This window comes from Narcine bancroftii, chromosome 7, assembly GCF_036971445.1.
Source record: "Narcine bancroftii isolate sNarBan1 chromosome 7, sNarBan1.hap1, whole genome shotgun sequence".
Taxonomy (NCBI): Eukaryota; Metazoa; Chordata; class Chondrichthyes; order Torpediniformes; family Narcinidae; genus Narcine; species Narcine bancroftii.
In genome coordinates, this window is record NC_091475.1 from 11,108,335 (window position 1) to 11,124,997 (window position 16,663).

General features: G+C 39.4%; 1 long non-coding RNA gene across 1 annotated transcript; it reads right to left on the reverse strand.

Moving 5' to 3' along the window:
* Window positions 1-247: 247 nt before the first annotated feature.
* Window positions 248-14,829, reverse strand: LOC138739773 (uncharacterized). The gene is made up of 3 exons (XR_011342408.1): window positions 14,757-14,829; window positions 12,061-12,190; window positions 248-448 (listed from the first exon to the last, which is right to left on the reverse strand). It is a non-coding gene; the product is annotated as an uncharacterized lncRNA (long non-coding RNA).
* Between the last annotated feature and the right edge of the window lie 1,834 nt (window positions 14,830-16,663).

Consider the following 16,663-nt stretch of genomic DNA (forward strand, 5'->3'; position numbering starts at 1 on the left):
ATAGGTTCTGTATACATCTTAATATTTTAAATGTGTTGAACTTTATTCTAACCTATATTTATGTAAATATGCTCCATGGTCCTGGAGAAACACTATCTCATCTTTACCGTGTGAGAATGACAAATAAAGATGACCTGAAATGACTAGAGTAAACTATTTTCTCTATGTCCTGGATAGGGGTGGTGGGAAGTGAGTTGTTGAGATAATAGTGATGTTTTTGAGTCAATTTCATGACTAGGTTGATGTTGATGACAAGAATGAATTTAGTAATTGTCCTTCTTTATTGTGGAATTTCCGACTGCCTTCTGTTATTTGTTTAGAACTGAACACTCAATGGTGAGGATGCGTGGGCAATCTGGTGGTCCCATTGTGGGGATGACGCCTTGGGAGGAGCAGAGCAGCAGGATTTCCTTTTTCGTAAGTTGATGAGGCCTTTGCATTCTTTCTTCTGCAAAACATTAAACATGTTTTCCTTCACACACAAACAGTTAGTTAACACTTTATTATTTCTGTTACATTCACTTTAAATGGCAAAGTTCACAATTATATCACATTCTCTCATAACACCACAAGACATTGATCTTGATGAATTGTACATCGGGGTTTGGAAAATTAATTCCAAAAATCAAGTGGGAGGTAAGTGAAATAGGGAATAGATAGTAGGAGATGATGATATTTTTGGGATGGGTTTTTATCTCATTTCCATCAAGTTTCCACCTGAATAATGATGAAGTGAGACAAAAAAAATTACCTCCAAGTATTAATGTTGGACAGGTCAAAATAATGAAAACCTAATGCTCACTTTGCATGACGAGTGCACACCAATCTCAATAGAGGGTCATACAGCTTTGTTTGTAACCCCCCACATCACAAGACAAATGTTCCAATGTGGAAGCCATTGGTCACACTCTTACTAAGCCTGCAAGCTCAAAAACACATCTGTTGTGCGGGCTTTGCCAAAACATCAATTGATAAAATACAGACATGTTTTATCTTTCGATATCAAAGACAGGGTTTCAGAAGTTGGAAAACTGTTCTCTCTGAATGCACTAGTGTCCAAGAGGTAAAATGCCTCTGTTACCTTTAAATCTCAGTATCAAGTGATTTTACTGCAAGGAAATACTCTGCATTTGAATTTTGCTGCTCACTTGGACTATTGCAATGATTATTGAATTCTTAAGACAGGACTACCAATGCAACACAAGGAACTATCCTATATAACGATTACATTGCTGCAGCTTCTGTGTCCCACTGTGGTATACCTTGATAGCTTGTGAACCAACTTTTATTCACTTTCACACTTAATCTTAAGGGTTTTATTGAACATGCTTGAATTTGTTAGGTCCCAGTCACAGTACCGTGTGACCACATGACAGGCAGGACAGACCAGAGGACTCATCTACTGAGACTATATGGGTGGAGCTGAGGAACAGGCAAGATATGACCACACTCATGGGGTTGTATTATAGACCACCAAATAGTCAACAAGAATTGGAAGAGAAAATCTGTAGACAGATTGCAGACAACTGCAGGAAACAAGGCTGTAATAGTAGAAGATTTTAATTTTTCACATATTGACTGGGACTCCCATTCTATAAAAGGCTGGATGGCTTGGAGTTTGTCAAATGTATTCAGGAAAGTTTTCTAAATCAATAAATAGAGGGACCAACTAGAGAGAGTGTAATACAGGATCTCCTATTAGGGAACGAGACAGGTGACAGAAGTATGTGTACAAATGCGAACATTTTGGGTCCATTGATCATAATGACATGAATTTCACATTAGTTATAGAGAAGGATAGGTCTGGGCCTCTGGTTGAAATTCCAAATTGGAGAATGTGCTATTTTGAGGAAATGAGAAAGGATGTGTAAAGTAAGTGGAAGATCTTCAAAGGAGAAATTTTGAGAGTACAGATGTTCCTATCAGGATTAAAGGTAAGGTTAGCAGGCATTGGGAACCTTAGTTTTTGAGGGATATTGGGGATCTGGCTTGGAAGAAGAGAGAGGTGTATAATAGGTAAAGTTAAAATGGATTAAATGAGGTACTTGAGGAGTACAAAAAATGTAAGAAAAACCTCAAGAAAGAGATCAGGAAGACTAAAAGAAGACATAAGGTTGCTTTGGCAGACAATGTGAAGGAAAATCCTAAGGGATTCTACAGGTATATTAAGAACAAAGGGATAGTAAGGGACAAAATTGGTCCCCTTGAAGATTAGAGTGGTCAGCTATGTATGGAGCCAAGAGAGACGGGGGAGATCTTAAATGTTTCTTTTATCAGTATTCACTCAGGAAATGGGAACACAGTCATGGGAAGTAAGGAAAACAAGCAGTGAAGTAAAGGAACCTATGCAGACTAAAGAGGAAGAAGTGCTTGCTGTCTTAAAGTGAATAAGGATGGATAAATCCCCAGACCCTGACAACATATTCCATTGGACCTTGAGGGAAGCTAATGCAGGGGCTCTGGCAGAAATATTTAAAATGCCCTTAACCACGGTGTGGGCCATAGGATTGTTGCTCCATTGTTTAAAAAAGATTCCAAATGTAACCATGGAAATTATAGGCCAGTGAGCCTGACGTTAGTGGTATGTAAATTATTTAAAGTGTTCTAAGACATAGGATATACAATTATTTTGATCACCAGAAACTGATTAAGGACAGTCAACATGGCTTTGTGCGTGGTAGGTCATGTTTAACCAATCTTACAGAGTTTTTTGAGGACGTTACCAGAAAAGTTGATGAAGCAAGGCTGTGGATGTTGTCAACGTGAACTTCAGTAAAGCACTTTGACAAGGTCCCACGTGGGAGGTTAATCAGGAAGGTTCATACATTAGGTATTCATGATGAAGGAGTGAACTGGATTTGACAGTGGATGGACGGCAGAAGCCAGAGATGATTGCTTCTCAGATTGGAGGCCTGTGACTAGTGGTGTGCCTCGGGGATTGGTGCTGGGGACCATTGTTGTTTGTCATCTCAATCAATGATCTGGATGATAATGTGGCAAATTGAATTATCAAGTTTGCAGATGACACTAAGTTTGGAGGCATTATGGACAGTAAAGAAGGTATTAAAAGCTTGCAGAGGGATCTGGACCAGCTGGAAAAATGGGACAGAAAATAGCAGATGGAACTTAATGCAGACAAGTGTGGGATGTTGCACTTTGGAAGGAAAAACCAAGAAATCATGTTGCAACTCTACAAATCTCTGATGGGCCCACACTTAGAGAATTGTGTTCAGTTCTGGTCACCTCATTACAAGAAAGATGTGGAAGCTATGGATTGATACAGTGGAGATTTACCAGGATGTTACTTGGATTGGAAAGCATATCTTGTGAGGCAAGGTTAGCAGAGCTGTGATTTTTTACTTTGAAGCACAGAAGGATGAGAGGAGACTTAATAGAAGACTACAAGATTATGAGAGGCATAGAGAGGGTGGACAGCCAGCACCTGTTTCCCAGGGCAGGAATACCAGACACCAGAGGACCTGTGTAAAAAGTGAAGGAAGTTTTGGGGAGACACTTGGGGTAAGTTTTTTGCATAGAGAGTTGTGTGTGCCTGGAATTCCTTGCCAGGGATGGTGGCAGAGGCTGAAACATTAGGGGCATTTAGGGACTCTTAGACAGGCACATGGATGGAAGAAAAATAAAGTGTAATGGGTTAGGGAGGGCTTAGTACTTTTTTTAAGGAATATATGGGTCGGCACAACATTGAGGGCTGAAGGGCCTGTATTGTGCTGTAGTGTTCTATGATATATGCTCTATGTTCTAAAGAATTCCCTGAGAGCGGTTTAACAGAAGGATCTGGGAATACAGAAACATATTCCCTGAAAGTGGCAACACAGGTGGATAGGGTAGTAAAGAGAGCTTTTGGCATGTTGGCCTTCAGAAATCAAACTATTGGGGATAGGAATTGGGATGTTATGTTAAAGTTGTATAAGATATTGTTAAGGCCAAATTTGGAGTATTATCTGCAGTGTTGGTCACCTAACTACAGGAAATATATCAATAAGATAGGAAGAGTTCATAGAAGATTTACTAGAATGCTATCCAGACTTCAGGAATGGAGTTACAGGGAAAGATTAAACAAGTTAGGACTTTTATTCCCTGGAACTTAGAAGAATGAGGGGAGATTTGATAGAGGTATTTAAAATTATGAGGGGGTTAGACAGAATAAATGTAGGTCGGCTTTTTCCACTGTAGGTAGGTGAGGTTCAAACCAGAGGACATAGGTTAAGAGTAAAATGTGGACATTTTAGGGGGAACATGAAGGGGAACTTCTTCACACTGAAAGTGTTGGGTCTGTTGAATGAGCTGTCAGGTGAATTGGTGAATTCAGACTCAATTTTAACATTTTTAAGAAGAATTGAAGCATAGAAGGATGAGAGGATGGGAGAGGTATGGAGGGCTATGAAGGATGCAGGTCAGTGGGACCAGGCAAAAAATTGTTCAGCGCAGTCAAGGCAGGCTGAAGGGGCCTGTTTCTGTGCTGTACTGTTCTATGGTTCAATGGAATGAATGATACTTAACACAAAATGAAGTGAAGAGGGTATATACAAGGATATAATCCTTGGCTGGGAAATTAAGGTAGTGATGAAAGAATGATTAGGATGAGATGGTTTTCTTCAGGGAAACCTATAACTCTCAGTCCAGGGACCAGCATCCAGTGTCATAGATTATTAGAGCTATTGCATCACGAGATCTAGTATTGAGAGAGATGAGAGGAAATTTGATTAAAATATATTTCACTCAAGTGGTGGAGCTCTGGAACCTGAAAGGGTGTGGATTCAGTGTATTTTTTAAAAAAAACTACCTGAGCAAAAAGCTAGGTATTAATATTAAATTAGAATCTATTTATATCTAGAATGGTGATTCAAATTGCTTTAATTTCTATGAAAGTAAGTGGAGGTGAAAATCATCTTATAGGCTCGATTAATCTATTTCCTCGCTAGCTTACCCAGGTAAAGGTAATGGGCCACATTACACTCAAGTTCATTATGGTTCTGAGCGAAATTGTAGTAGTGGGTTCTCTTAACCATTCTGAGTGGAGCTGAGCAAACAAACTTGCCATGGAACAGAGTACACAATCTACTCAATCACCATTGAATTGAAACAAAGTGAGGGTGTCTTTAACTCATGATGGTTAATATTTGGCGGTGGTAATATTGGATGGAAAAATGTAGGTGATATGTGCATAAAACCGAAAAGTGGAGTGCCTTTTTAAATGCTAACAGGTTAGATTTGTTTATGTTTAAAGGGACCTGCATACGTCATTGAAAATCAACAGGCATGTGCAGGAAAATATTACGTAGGCCTTTATTATGAATAGATTTGAGTAATGGATTAAAGATGTCTCACTGCAAATAAATATCTTAGTGAGTCTGCATCTGGTGTATTGTGTACAGTGATTCATAAGATATACTTGTCATGGTGTCAGCACAGCAAATATTCATCTATCACAGCTTAAGGGTTGGTTTTACTTGGATAGTCAGTGGACTTTACTCAGTGAACTTTAGAAGAGATTTTATTGAAACTTACAAAATTGTCTCAGGGTTCAGCGGGCCGTGCGCAGGGATTAATGTTTTGCACAGCTGAGAGTCCAGGACCAGAATTCACAGAATCAGTTCAAGGTCCTTAATGAGATTATTCTTAACTCGGAGAAAAGTGAATGGGTTATGGAGTCACTGAATTATTTCAACCATTGATGGGTTTCTGGATATTAAGATGGAGCAAGCTCATACAGCGGAGTGGGTTACTCGTACTGCTATTTCTTATGTTCTTGTGCCAGACTGAAGTTCAGTTTATTACATTTTAAAACTGCAACATTTCATTCGTATTTTTGTTGTCCTGAATGTGTGAACAGTATGAATTCTCTGTCAGTTTTCTTCCAAGTGTGATTCAAGCAATATTATGTTTCCATGCTGCATGGATTCACTGTGACCCAGTATGCAGCAGTTGCTTGCTCTGGGGTTTAGATAACCACATTCTTTGGTGAATTTGTACCACACAGTTACCTAAACTGTTACATTTATTTTCTCTGATCGTCTTTTGGAATTAAAAACTCCCACCTCTTGGCTGTCACTTGGCTTGAGCTGGGAATTAGGATTTGCATCTGCTGGCTTTCTCAAGGAAAAAGGAAACACGGCCTGTGCCATGTGGTTTAACTTAATACTGCCCACTGGAAATGCTTTGCGGCTGCCTTAACAAGATGCTACTTGTGAAGACTCCCGGTTCTGGGAGAGAAACTAGGATTATGTTCAGGATTCCCTGTTCCATGCTCAAACTGTCCAATGTTAGATTCAATATGACAGGATGGAAAGAAATATAATATTTTTCCTGGGCACCTTCACCGTGACTTAAAACAATGAAATTCTCCTGCAGTTTTCTGAGAGCTATACACTACTACAGACTACAGGAATATGGTGCAATGCTAGTCTGAGAAAATTCCTGTTAAATTCTGGAATCATTTTCAGTAAATATGCTGGTGATAATTAATCTGAATCTCTTTGGCTTGGCTTCGCGGACGAAGATTTATGGAGGGGGTAAAAAGTCCACGTCAGCTGCAGGCTCGTTTGTGGCTGACAAGTCCGATGCGGGACAGGCAGACACGATTGCAGCGGTTGCAGGGGAAAATTGGTTGGTTGGGGTTGGGTGTTGGGTTTTTCCTCCTTTGCCTTTTGTCAGTGAGGTGGGCTCTGCGGTCTTCTTCAAAGGAGGCTGCTGCCCGCCAAACTGTGAGGCGCCAAGATGCACGGTTTGAGGCGTTATCAGCCCACTGGCGGTGGTCAATGTGGCAGGCACCAAGAGATTTCTTTAGGCAGTCCTTGTACCTTTTCTTTGGTGCACCTCTGTCACGGTGGCCAGTGGAGAGCTCGCCATATAACACGATCTTGGGAAGGCGATGGTCCTCCATTCTGGAGACGTGACCCATCCAGCGCAGCTGGATCTTCAGCAGCGTGGACTCGATCTGAATACTGCTATGACAAATGATTTTCTTGGTACAGCGATCCACTTTGGATAACTGTGACTTCCAATAAGGGAATGTTGCTTGACCTGTGGGAACTGGTTGCCAACAATTAGATGTCAGCTTTCCATTGAACAAGGTGGTTGGGACAAAACACCAAAACATGAATCTAGCAGAGCAGTGTTTTAAGAAAATGTATGATTTTCAATAAATCAGTTCATGTTTCCAGGAGGCTACCTCAATATCTTGCTTAGATTTGATGCCAGATATGCTTTGTGAGTTTGTGGTTTCTTTTAATGGTTGTGGAATTAGATGTACTTACCATAAAACTTCAGAAGGGAAGGAGTAAGGATTTGTAGTAGAGTATAATAGTTATTTTTTTTAAATCTTGTTCAACTAGCCATATGCTGTAATTGTTTAAGTATTTGCTACTTTTTTTCTGTTTGATTGTTTTGATATTGAGTTTATAAATAATATTTTTTAAACTTTCTTCTTATAGAACTGTCTTTTTCAGTATATTCCTTTTTATATATATTACCCTTGATTAATGGCTTTTACTTATGTACTATTTCTGTAAAATCCAATAAAATATTGAAAAAGAAAAGGTTTGATGCCAGATTTAAAGCTACTTTTCTTTAAGTTACTTTGTGGCTTTCCAGAAAGGAATCTTGTTCAATAGGGCTTGTAAATTTATACTGCAGACAAATGTACACAATATGAAGAACACATTGATGTAATTTGCATGCAATTTATAAAATCCCATTTTTACAATAAACAACAGTAGTTTTGTGCATTGTTGTGTTCTGTACAAGATTCATATCCACATGTTAAAATTATGCAGCATGGGGGATCAGGTCCTTCAGCCTGTGAAACTTGTACTGATCATCTCTCACCCATCCAGTCTTGCCTTGCGCCAGCGTATTTCTGCCTCTTTCTCCAAAGATGCTGCCTGTCATGATGAGTAGCTCCAGCATTTTCTTCTTCGACTTCAGATTCACAACATCCACAACCTTTCTAACTTTGCCATCAGTTGCATGAATGTAATGCATGATGCACGACTTTCTGTCCCACATTTTCCGCTTTTGTTGTTTATTCGAATTGAGAAAAATCTAAGACAGAGTGATTACTTTATTGAAGCACTTGCTCTTGCCATATACTCAGTGTAGTTGCTGTAATCCAGCACTCTCAGGTCTGAAACTTTGGATACCCTTTACTTCCAAGGGTGGCTGCGTGGCCTGCTGAGATTCTCCAGCACTTTTGCGCATGGCATTGTTCAATTACAATACTCTTTAATGTTCAGCCATCCTTTCTTTGTATTTTATGATTTCTTTTGAACATCTACCTCATTCCTAATGTCTGTAAAGATCTATTGTTGCATTACAATGAAGATTTATGGTCTTAAATCAGACAACTTACCCCAGTTTTCTATCAGTGATATACAACTTATTGAGAGTGACTGGACTGATATTTTTTACGTAATTTCTCATATATGTTGCATATTTGGAGGCCATTCATGCTCATCAAAAATCCTTGACCTTAATGGAGTTTGCCAGCATGTGAGCAGGTTCACTTGTCAATTGTGAGTTTCTCATTTATCTTTCATTAATTTTTCCACTTAACTGCAGATGGTTTAATTTATCTCGACGTATATTCTAGTTCAATGTCTGATTTGCTTCTCAAGAAGTTTTAGAGGATTATTTTTGGATCTGCACTTTGATTGACATCTAGTTTTTATTACCAGACTGCTCTCTTAACTACTCCACATTTCAGAGCCATTGATTTCTACCATTTTGTCAGGAACTCATTGCTTGCAGTAAAAGACATGTAATTTCATGTTGAAGTAATTCTTGATCTCGAACTATGATGACAATTTAAACCGCAAAAGACTCATGGCTTTCAGGTCTCCAAAATTGATTCTCTAGTTGATTCTCCAATGTCCACTGCTTTGTTGAGCAGAAGAACTGATCAAACTCTTGTCTCTTGGAGAAACCATGGATAAAAAGGTCTCCATGCCATTTTAATTTAAGAGCATGAAGGCTTTAAGTTCACGTCATTTCTCGTAAAGCATTCTAATCTGATGCTGTTGCGTAGGACCTGAAGAATATTTCAGATGAATCATCAAGATGAGATCCGATCTGCATATACAGTACACTGTACTAAAGAATGGGAACTTTCCTGTTGTTCAAAATAATATTTAAAAGCCACAGGAATGGGGATAGATAATTCAACCAACAAGACTGGTCTGGCTTACAACAAGGTCACATCTGATCTTTGCCTCCATGCTATTTTCTTGTCTTAACCTGATATTTCATAATCTTTTCTAATATTTGAAAATCTATCAAGCTTGATTTTGAATGAAGGCATTGATAGGGTCTCCACAATGCTCTGCTGTCAAGAATTCAAAAGATTCATTATCCTTTGAGTGAAGAAATTTCATTTTATTTCAGTTTTGAATTGCCTATTCCTTCAGTTGTGAATCCATTATTCTGGGCCAGGGGGAATCATTCCTCAAATAGTGATCAAATCTACCCTTTAATAAATTTGTACATTTCAATGAGGTCACTTCCCATTCTTATAAACTCTGGGAAAACAGTCTCTGTCCACTCAATCTTTGTTCTTACTGCAAGCTTAAAATTTCTCTCACTCTCTACTGCACATCCTCTATGATTAAGTATTTCCTTAATACTCCATGGCTAATCTCACCAAAGCTCTAACCAGAGGTTTCCAAACTTTTTCTTTCCACTCACATACCACTTTAGGTGGCACAGTTGGTGTGGCGGTTAGCGCAACACATTTATTGGGTCGGACCTTGAATTGAACCCCGCGCTGTGTGTAAAGAATTTGTACGTTCTCCCCGTGTCTGGGTGGGTTTTCTCTGAGGACTCTGGTTTCCTCCAACCATTCAAAAAACATACCAGGGATGTAGGTTAATGGGGTGTAAATTGGGTGATATGGACTCGTGGGCCTAAACGGTCTATTACTTCACTGTATATTTAAATTTTAAAAATTAAAATTTAAGTAATCCCTGTGCCATGGGTGCTCTGTGATTAGTAAGGGATTATTTAAACTAATGTGTGAGTGGGGAAAAAATGGTTGAGAACCACTGCTCTGAACCCAATTGATACTGAAATATTTTTCTTGAGAAAAATTGTCATTGGCCCATTTCCTTTGGAGATATGGAACCCTGCACATAACGTGTCAATGAGGTACGATTAAAACAGTGGCTTTCAAACCTTTTTCTTTCCACTCACACAGCACCTTAAGCAATCCCTTCCTAATCACAGAGCATCTATGGCATAGGAAATGCTTAAGGTGGTATGTGAGTGGAAAGAAAAAGGTTGAAAACTGCTGATCTAAACTCGAAAGAATAAAGTGGGAGACTGTAAATGTGCAGATGGTGGAGCAAACAACAAGCTGCTAGGGAACTCAGCAGGTCAGGCAGCATCTGTCGAGGCAACATTTCAGATTCAGTCCTTGTCTTAAGACTGAGAGCATAAGGAGGAGATAGCCAGTATGAAGGGGTGAGGGATTTGGCATGAGCTGCTGGATCCAGTATTGGAAACAAGGGTGTGTGTGAGAGACTGTAGATGCTGGACAACTGGAGAGTCACAAAATGCTAGGCAGCATACAGGGAAGACAATAGACAGTCAACATTCCTAATGGCGGCTTGAAACGTCGACTAGGTTTTGAATCCATGGATACTGCTTGACCCGCTGAGCTCCTCCAGCATTTTATTTGTGTGTAATAGTTCCTGGGTGGATCAGGAGAGAGGAACAGAGGGAGTACCTGAAATTGGGGAATTCAATATTCATGCAATGGGATTGAAGATACCGTGTATATATACGTGTAATACTCAAAGTTTGTGAACCAATTTTTAGGGTAAAATTTAGGGGGTCAACTAGTATACTAGTCTACTTTTGACTCCGGTAAGTGCCTGCATTGTTCGAGGTGTTGGGACCTCTGAAGTGCGGGCAGCCAAGGCCTAGGTGAGAGTCCATGGCTGGGGCATTGGGAGCTCAGAGGGGCGGGTGGCCAGGATCAGGTTGTAAGTCTATGGTTGGAACATTGGGAGCTTGGAAGGGAGGGTGGGTGGCTGAGACCAGGTAATGAGTCCCTGTTCAGCGTATCAGGAACTCCGCTGGGCAGACGGATGCGGCCAAAAAATAGGTGGGGGGGGGGGTCAAATTTTTACATGTGATATATGAAAAATACCAGATTTTTTTTTGGGGGGGGTCAACTTTTACATGTTATCAACTATTCCATATATACGGAACCCAGCAATAATATAACTTGTTGTTCTTGTAGACTTCCCAGGAAGTGAACAGCAACAAAAGGAAAGAATCCCTCTGCATCCACAGATGCTGCCCAAACCCCCAGCAGTTCATTTTTGCTGTAAAGAATAAAGGTCTAACCTACATATTCCCTCCTTTTGTGAGACATCATTGTTCTTCAACTGATTATCTGGTCTTTACCTCACTGCTTTTTAATACTCTGTAGAAATTGACTGTGCCATTACAAGCATTTACTCAAGTAAAAAAAGGCACTTCATTGGATGTAAAGTCCTTCAGGGTGGCTGAAAGGCACCAAGTAGATGCTTTTATTTTGTCTTCCATCAGTGTTATGGTGGCGGTGTGTGAGAAGCCTTGTGGGAGTTCATTGACACGATGTAGGTTCGTTTGTGCTTTCCCCACATCTGGATCAGATAGCCTGGAGGCTGAGTCATGGAATGGTAAAAGAAAGGAGGAATTATGGCTTATCTTCCCAGCATTTCAACCATCAAAAGACTGAGGTAAAAGAAGTAACAAGAATAATAAATTCAGGGAAACCAATGCATTTTTTACATTTTTGTTACCATGCTTTAAATACAAAATGATTGAGTTTTCTTCAGCATTTCTCAGTCCAAACCAGAAATTCTTTCATGAGAGCAAGTAAAGCTCAGGAGGTTGTTCAAACTGTCACCTTTTATCATCAATGCAGTGAGAAAAAAGAAAAAAAGTTGAATTTTAAACCAAAGGAAGCAATGCTTTGAACTCATGATATTCTGTGAAAGGATAAGTCCGCTGATCTTAGCTCTCTGAGAACACAACACTGATACTCAAACTCACATTCTATTTGGCATGGGTCCTCGCTGGGAGCAGTAAGCTATCCTTGTGGTTTAAAATGCAGAGCGCGTTCATCTCAGATGTCTCTGATGGTTTAGAGGAAGCTTTAATCTATTAAAATGGGTGAAGAGCTCTGCCAAAATACCAAAATGAAATGCAGAAGCATTAGCTCAACGTTTGTTGATTCCATTCCCATGATGACATTGCAAGTTTCAGGAAATTTGGGAAACTTATCTGGGCAAGTACATCCACTTGTCAGTCTACATAGTATTGGTGGCAGTAACTGATGGCCATACTTTGCTTCAGAATTGTATAGAGAACAATTAAATATATGGAGGTTGGCTTGCAACTTGACACATTCTTTCATTGAAGTCTTAAACTGAGTTTTCTCCACACTATCCAAATGCTTCTTTCTTAAAGGTACAAAATACATCTGCCAAGCCATTCACTATTCTATGTTCATATGTGACAAATGAATAACACAAAGATAATGTCTTTCTAATGATCCATTTGGACACTAAGCTGTATTATGGGAAGGACTTAAATATAAAAGGGCAATGGTGGTTAACGCACACAGTGATTTGCAGATATGTATTTCAGCCACACTGGAAATATACAGTATATCACATTCTTTCAAATTGCATTTATATGGAGTCACATTAAGTCTCAGTACAGAAATATGCCAATTGTCCAAACTGATCTGCAGTTACACGGCCCCCTCCCTTTCTACTTCATTTAATCCTATCAGAGTATTCTTCTATTTCCTTCATATTTATCAAGCTCTCCCTCAGATACATTTACACTCTTTTCATGTAGTCGATCTGAGCTTCGCATTTATTTCACCTGATGGAGAATCAAAGTTCTCCTGAATTTGGATTTAAGACTTTTGTATGTTTAAGACTTCTGATTTGGGATCATCTTCCCAGAGGGAACACCTTCAGTATCCCATATTTATAAAATAAATTAAACATTTCATGCTCTTGCTCTCCTTGATTTATTTTTTTTCTCTTTCTTTCCTTTTGTCAAGCTTATTCAGCAAGGTCCCTCTGACTGTTCTATAGAATGAGAACATATTAGATTTCAGGATTAGACGTTATCACCATTGGTTAAATTTAGGTATCCAATCTTTTTTAGATATTTTTATTGACCAAAATCTTGCTTCTATCCACCAATACCTAGACATCATTTTATTTCCTGCAATTTACAGGTTAGGAGCTTTTTGAATACTTTAATTTTGAACCTCCCCGAAGACATGGAACCTAATATGACAGGGATGATTTATAATTTTCAAGCCTAATTATAAAGAGATGATATCTGGCCTTTATGAATTAGTTCTAAATTCTAGGCATAGTTCCTGGAACAGAATTTTAAAAATCTATGGGAACAGTGTTTTCAACAGCCATTTTCTGAAGCGATTTGGGACTCTATTTTGAAGCGAGGGCATTCATCCTCTCTTTGTGCTAGACCCTCATTATTATTACAATTTAAGGTCGTACTCTGGACCCACTATTCCTAAGTCCAACTGGTGAAATTCTATTCTAACTTTTCTTCTAAATATAACTATATAACCGTTTACAGCACGGAAACAGGCCATGTCGGCCCTTCAAGTCCGTACCAATATGATAAATGTCTAACAGAAGAAGGTTGACTATATCATATGTTCTGGTTATGTTCTTCTTTTTGCAATTTTTGGGAAGGGGGATTTCATACCTTGTCTTTAGTTCTTAAAATTAATCTGACTCCAAATCTTTATCTTGCTCTTTTTAGAATAAATGGACGAACGGGTCTGATACTATCCCATGTAGTTGCCCTCACCTTCCTTATTGCTAGAAGGGATGAGATTGAAAGATGGCATCCCTCCCACTCACACTCAATGGTTGTCCGATGTGATGGCATGTCTGACTTTGGAAAACATTAGATGTTTCACTCCTGAAATGAATCTGTTTCTTTCTGGGGTTCCTTTCTCAATTATTTTTAAAATTTGTAAGATTAACTAGTTTTTGGATTTTGAACCCAATGTTTACTTACTTTAAAAAATTTTTAGTAGTGACTGTTTGTGATGGTCTCTGAAGGGAGGGGATTGAATTAGATATTTAGTACAATGTTTTTCTTTTTATCTTTCTTTTTAACTTAAAATAGGTCTTAGTACTATTTGTATTGCCACACAAGATTTGTTAATTGTGGCACGATCAATGACCACTCGCTGACGTGAAGAAAGTAGTCAAAGGCTTTATTAATCAGAAAACCTTGGCATGCCTCTACTTGCTGCTGGCTCTCTTGCAAGGCAGTTATAAAGGAGGAGACTTGGGCTCTCGGCCTTTATTAGGGACCTCACGGGGAGGAGCTACAGGTACAGAAGGCAGGCCAGCCTGCCCTGCCCAGCGAGGTCATGCCTGCAGTACCGCGTTCCACCATATTAATACATTATTTTATTGTTATGCGCCTATGGAACATTTATTTGATAAAACCAATAAAAATAATGAAAAAGAAGCTTTCACGATCTCAGGATTTCCCACTGTGCTTTAAAGCCAAAGAAGATTTTAAGCATGGTTTTTGCTTCTTTCCTTCTGCTCATTTATGACTCGTGGATAGAGCATCAAGGTCAAACTTCATGCCCATTTTGAAATATTGTAAACGCAACTATCAATCTGTGAACATTTTTCTGTGAACATTGTGCAATTTTGAAAAAGGGTCCCAACCTGAAACGTGGACTGACCATTTCTCTCCACAGATGCTGCCTGGTCCCTCCAGCTTCTCATTGTTTGCTCAATATGCCATTGTCTGCAGTTCTTACGTTTCCCTGGTGATAATGTCTACTTCCTCTGTTTTAGCAATGCTGACTAAACAATAAATATTCTTTTTTGTTAAGAACAGTTTGCCTGCATGTTGCACAAAAGACTGAGCAGCCCCAAATACTGTGATCAGTATTAGTTTGAGTTTCTATGTTAAAAATAGGGTTTATTTAAATTTTAAAATATTTGTGATTCACTTTGCTATCGATCAATGTTGCACAAACATTGAGGAAGATCAGCAAATATTTTGCACTCAGATAGATCTCACTAATTGGAATCAGATGGTAGTGAGGCTGATAGTGGGTGATGATGTGCAGCTTTTCCTTAGATTCCCACAGGACCTTTATCACTTACTAGCAGACAGGACCTGGGTTCAACAACCCATCTAATAATAAAAAGCATATTTCTCCACTGGCATTCGTCCGGGTTACTTCACTTATTCCTGGAACAAGGACTTGAGCTTGTGACTTTCCAATATGAGGCATGCAACTAAATAAATTAATTTAACACACAGGGGGCAAATTTAATCCAAGGTGCCTAGATGGAATCTGATGGGTATCCAGTTAAAAGACAAGATTTTCCTCTGGTTTTGCATCAGTTTTTTTAAATTTTAACCTCTGAAATGATTTTATGGAGCCCCTTTACACAGATCACATGAGCCCAAAACCAATGTGGTTGAAAACCACTTTGTTCCATCTTGTAAATCATTCAGAGACAACTGTAAACCAGTACCATCCTTTAATAGTACCTATTGCATTTCTTTTCTTAGCCATGTCATAATACTCAAAAGTATTTCAACTATAGTTTGCCAAAAAATATAGTCTCTCTAAGTAATCAGCTGCTTTCATTTGTAAATCTGTAAGGACGTTGTCTTATTGGGGTGTGAGTGCTGCAAGAATGGATGTGTATGCAGACCAGTGACTGGTAGTGAGACATCTGGATTGACAGGTTATTCATTTCATTCACGCTGACCATCACTAACCCATTTTACACTAATCCTACATTAATCCCTTATTTTCTCTATTCTTTCCAACTCCCTCCAGCTTCTACCACTAACCTACACATTTGGGACAATTTATAGTGGCGGATTGACCTACTAAGCCATACATCTTTGGAGGCACCTGGAGGAAACCACCCACAGTCATGGAGAAAGTGTGAACATGCAGGCAACACCAAAGGTCAGGATTGAACCTGGGACTCTGGTGTTGTGAGGCAATGCCCTTCTAGCTGTGCGCCTGTGCTGCCCTGAATGGTGGAAGTAGTGACCTGAATTTCATGAGTGCAATGATTGTTGACATTCACATTTGGTTTGAATCTATGATGTCAGTAAAACCAAGGAGGTGATTGTGGATTTCAGGAGGAAATCAGGGGTACATGACCCAGTCCTCATTGAGGGCTCAGTAGTGGAGAGTGTCAAGAACTTCAAATTCTTGGGTGTCAACATCTCTGAGAATCTGTCCTGGAGCCTCCACGTTGATGCAATGACAAAGAAAGCTCGCCAGCGGCTATACTTTGTGAAGTGTCTGAGGAGATTTGGTATGTCACCGAAGACTCTCATAAACTTCTACAGGTGTACCGTGGAGAGCATTCTCGCTGGTTGCATCTCTGCCTGGTATGGAGACGCCAACACTCAGGGCAAGAATAAACTCCAGAGGGTTGTTAACTCATCACAGGCACCAGACTTCACTCCATTGAGGACATCTTCATGAGGTGGTGTCTTAAAAAAGCAGCCTCTCTCCTCAAAGACCCCGCACCACCCAGGTCATGCCCTCTTCACTCTGCTACCATAGGGAAAAAGATACTGCCATACTTTT